The 5,000-nt window shown below is 45.0% G+C and overlaps 1 protein-coding gene across 1 annotated transcript in view; it reads right to left on the bottom strand.

Annotated features, from left to right (window-relative positions):
- Positions 1 to 4,813: 4,813 nt before the first annotated feature.
- The window catches only part of tph2 (tryptophan hydroxylase 2 (tryptophan 5-monooxygenase)), a 10,474-nt gene continuing 10,287 nt past the window's right edge, over positions 4,814 to 5,000 (bottom strand). The window contains exon 10 of the mRNA XM_083916025.1: positions 4,814 to 5,000. This exon is cut by the window's right edge and continues 199 nt beyond it. The gene's annotated coding sequence lies outside the window, so the exon portion shown is untranslated.

The following is a 5,000-nucleotide window of genomic DNA, read 5'->3' as shown; positions in this document are numbered from 1 at the left end:
TGCGGGGGCACGGACTCACCTGTGCGGGGACATGGACTCACCTGTGCGGGGACATGGACTCACCTGTGCGGGGGCACGGACTCACCTGTGCGGGGGCACGGACTCACCTGTGCGGGGGCGCGGACTCACCTGTGCGGGGGCACGGACTCACCTGTGCGGGGGCACGGACTCACCTGTGCGGGGGGACGGACTCACCTGTGCGGGGACACGGACTCACCTCTGCGGGGACACGGACTCACCTGTGCGGGGACACGGACTCACCTGTGCGGGGGCACGGACTCACCTGTGCGGGGACACGGACTCACCTGTGCGGGGCGCAGCATGGACGCTGTCGGCGGAGTTCCGCGGTCCGGTGAAAGTCCGGTTCTTTGACCTCCGTCTCTCCGGGAAGAAGCCGAATAACGGCGGAGAACGGACGCTCGGAGCCGGGGAAAGTGTCGTGAGTCCCGGGCAGAGTCCGCGGGGGCGACGGCGGAGCACCGGGAGGGAAAACGCCCAAACTCAGCGCCGACCGACGGAGACAGAAGTGTGTTTGTCCCGGGGAACGGGCGAGGCGACCGGACAAGATGGCGTCAAGTTCACCGGAGAGACGCAGGAAGTGCATCCGACAGGCCTTCACAATAAAAGACCGGAAGTCGTAAATAAATATACAATAAAACTAGAAACAAATGTGGAAATTATTATAAAAGAATTTTGAACGAATAAATAAATAAAATATGTGTAAAAAGAGAGAAATAAAATAAAACATAAATAAAACAATAAACAAATGTGGGAATTAAAATTAAATATTTGTAAAACATAAATAAATGAAAAAGTGTGGAAATGTAAATAAAAGTAAATAAATAAAACATTATGAATGAATCAAAGATGTAAAAATAAAATAAAACATAAATAAAACAATAAACAAATGTGGGAATTAATATTAAATCTTTGTAAAACATAAATAAATGAAAAAGTGTAGAAATGTAAAGAATAAATAAATAAATATAAAAGAACAATAATAAACATTATCAATTCATGTCACAATGATTTTCATGTGTTTCTATAAATGTGTATTTATATGTTTTTAAATGTATGTTTATTATTTCATGTGAATGAATCACTCTGTATTTATTTATTATTAAATGTTTTATATTTTATTTTCATGTATTTTGAGTTTTTTACAGAAATAAATGAACAAATAAAAACTGCTTCTGATTATTTCATATTTTGTTATTTGTCTTTATTTATTATTTTATTGACTCTTCTTTATGTTTACTCGTTTATTTATTATATGTGTTATTATATGTAGAAATCTGAGTGTGTGTGTGTGTGTGTGTGTGTGTGTGTGTGTGTGTGTGTGTCCGGGGACACCGGAGCTTCACCAGGCAACAACCGGCAACTGAGACCAAAACATCCACAGAGACTGAGACAACAACAAGGAGGAGGAACACACACACACACACACACACAGGGACACACACACACACACACAGGGACACACACACACACACACACACACACACACACACACACAGGGACACACACACACACACACACACAGACACACACACACATACACACAGGGACACACAGGGACAGACACACACACACACACACACACAGACACACACACACTCACACACACACGCAGACACACAGACACACACAGACCCGTCACACTTCAGTCACAGAGGCTTTTATTCTGAAGTGCATGAAGATTTAGATTGTTTAATGTAATTCCGTTGCTAAGCAACAGCCCCGGTCCTTGTTCACTTCCTGTCAGCTGACGTCACATTCAGAATGTTTTCGTTCATAAAAAATAAACTTTCATAAATGTTTTTGTTTCCATGACAACCGAAAAAAATGTTTTCATTTGAATCCTTTCAAAATAAAATCAGTCAAAACTGAAAAGAGGCTTCAAATGGAAAAGGTAAAAATATGATTTATGATATTTTACATTTTATATTTTATATATTTAATATTTGTTTATTTAATAAAGTTATTTTAATGTTTGTTTATTTAATAAAGTTACTTTAATATTTGTTTATTTTAATAATATTTAATATTTGTTTATTTAATAATATTTAATATTTGTTTATTTAATAATATTTAATATTTGTTTATTTAATAATATTTAATATTTGTTTATTTTAATAATATTTAATATTTGTTTATTTAATAATATTTAATATTTGTTTATTTAATAAAGTTACTTTAATATTTGTTTATTTAATAATATTTAATATTTGTTTATTTAATAAAGTTATTTTTAATATTTGTTTATTTAATAATATTTAATATTTGTTTATTTAATAATATTTAATATTTGTTTATTTAATATTTGTTTATTTAATATTTGTTTATTTAATAATATTTAATATTTGTTTATTTAATATTTGTTTATTTAATATTTGTTTATTTTAATAATATTTTATTTTTTGTTTATTTTAATAATATTTTAATATTTACCTGTAAAGCACTTCCTGTTTGTGCCGCTCTGAACACAGGAAGTGACATCATCAGCACGTGTGAAGCGTGAAGCTGAGCAGCAGCAGAGACCGAAGAAGAAGAAACGTTACGAGTATGAAGAAGAAGAAGAAGAAGAAGAAGAAGAAGAAGAAGTAGAAGAAGAAGAAGAAGAAGAGGAGGAGGAAGAGGAGGAAGAAGAGGAGGAGGAGAGAGGAGGAGAGGAAGAGGAGGAGGAGAAGAGGTGGAGGAGGAGGAGGAGGAGGAAGAGGAGGAGCCCGTCCTGATCCACGGTCTGAGTGTGAAGCGTTACAGAGAAATCTATGAGTCTGTGTTACAGAGGCCGGTCCCTCGCCGCTCTGGCCTCGGCCACGCCCCCCGTAAGAACCACGCACGCACCTCTGACGACAACGACGTTCACCTCGTCCTCTCTGTGTTTGTTGTTGTTGTTGTTGTTGTTGTTGTTGTTGTTGTTGTTGTTGTTGTTGTTGTTGTTGTTGTTGTTGTTGTTGTTGTTGTTGTTGTTGTTGTTGTTGTTGTTGTTGTTGTTGTTGTTGTTGTTGTTGTTGTTGTTGTTGTTGTTGTTGTTGTTGTTGTTGTTGTTGTTGTTCTCCTTATGACTAAATGCGGTGCTCTTATTTTGAAGGACTACGTGTGTCAGGCCCTGGAGCTGAAGCGGCGCCTGTGGACGGCGTTGAGTCGACCGCGGCTGCAGGAGACGGTCGGGGAGGACGGACGCGTCGAGGTCACGGAGATATTCGACCTGACCTGAGACGGGCGCCGCTCGTCCACGAGGACACGGATCAGTGCATATAAATAATATAAATATATATAAATATATAAACAATAATAAATAAATGCAAAGGGACGCGGTGACGCTCGGAGTCTTTGAGTCACGGGAGGAAACACCACAGCACGGTCAGGGTCAGGGTCAGGGGCCGAGCCGCCGCCACGTAACGCTCCAGACACATGACTGTCAACAGCAGCGGGCAGCCGAAGACGGTGAGGGCGAAGAGGGCGGAGCGGGCGGGTCGGGCGGTCTGCGAGGTCTCGTGCAGGGCGCCGTGGACGTCCAGAGGCAGACAGACGCAGGACAGGACGCCCATGACGGACACGTTGAGTCCCAGCGCCTCCGACGCCGTCACGGCTCGCTTCCTCTTCAGCAGCAGCCACATCCGAGCGCCATTAGGGTTAGGTCCTGACCTGGACCTGGTTCTTTGGGTCCTGACCTGGACCTGGTTCTTTGGGTCCTGACCTGGACCTGGTTCTTTGGGTCCTGACCTGGACCTGGTTCTTTGGGTCCTGACCTGGACCTGGTTCTTTGGGTCCTGACCTGGACCTGGTTGTTTGGGTCCTGACCTGGACCTGGTTCTTTGGGTCTTGACCTGGACCTGGTTCTTTGGGTCCTGACCTGGACCTGGTTCTGTGGGTCCTGACCTGGACCTGGTTCTTTGGGTCCTGACCTGGACCTGGTTCTTTGGGTCCTGACCTGGACCTGGTTCTGTGGGTCCTGACCTGGACCTGGTTCTGTGGGTCCTGACCTGGACCTGGTTCTGTGGGTCCTGACCTGGACCTGGTTCTTTGGGTCCTGACCTGGACCTGGTTCTGTGGGTCCTGACCTGGACCTGGTTCTGTGGGTCCTGACCTGGACCTGGTTCTGTGGGTCCTGACCTGGACCTGGTTCTGTGGGTCCTGACCCAGCTTTCATGACCACAGGTGAGGGTAGGAACCAGGACTGAGGGTAGAGCGACTGCAGCTCCGCCCCCACCACGACTACGCCTCCATATCCTGTCCATGAAAACCACAAGAGGTCAGTGACCTGGGGTCAGAGGTCAGGAGACCTGGGGTCAGAGGTCAGGTGACCTGGGGTCAGAGGTCAGGAGACCTGGGGTCAGAGGTCAGGTGACCTGGGGTCAGAGGTCAGGAGACCTGGGGTCAGAGGTCAGTGACCTGGGGTCAAAGGTCAGGAGACCTGGGGTCAGAGGTCAGGAGACCTGGGGTCAGAGGTCAGGAGACCTGGGGTCAGAGGTCAGTGACCTGGGGTCAGAGGTCAGGAGACCTGGGGTCAGAGGTCAGGAGACCTGGGGTCAGAGGTCAGGTGACCTGGGGTCAGAGGTCAGTGACCTGGGGTCAGAGGTCAGGAGACCTGGGGTCAGAGGTCAGGAGACCTGGGGTCAGAGGTCAGAGTAAACAAACATGGACGTTCTTCAGCTTTAAACTCAACTTTATTCACAACAACAAATATAATATTTATACGTTTAACTTCATTTATGACTGAACATGAAACTACATTAATTATCTTTATTATCTTTATTATATTATAACTTCATGGTTCTGCAGAGTCACCGTTAACGAACAGCTGATGTTTGATGAGTCACAACACGGACACAGGTGATCGGCCAATCACGGCTCAGGGCTCAGACGCCCATGGACACAGGTGAGAGGTGATCGGCCAATCACGGCTCAGGGCTCAGACGCCCATGGACACAGGTGAGAGGTGATCGGCCAATCACGGCTCAGGGCTCAGACGCCCATGGACACAGGTGAGAGGT

The sequence above is a fragment of the Echiichthys vipera genome (assembly GCF_963691815.1).
Source record: "Echiichthys vipera genome assembly, chromosome: 7".
NCBI lineage: Eukaryota > Metazoa > Chordata > Actinopteri > Perciformes > Trachinidae > Echiichthys > Echiichthys vipera.
Note: the sequence above shows the minus strand (reverse complement) of the source record. Positions and strands in the feature narration are given on the sequence as shown.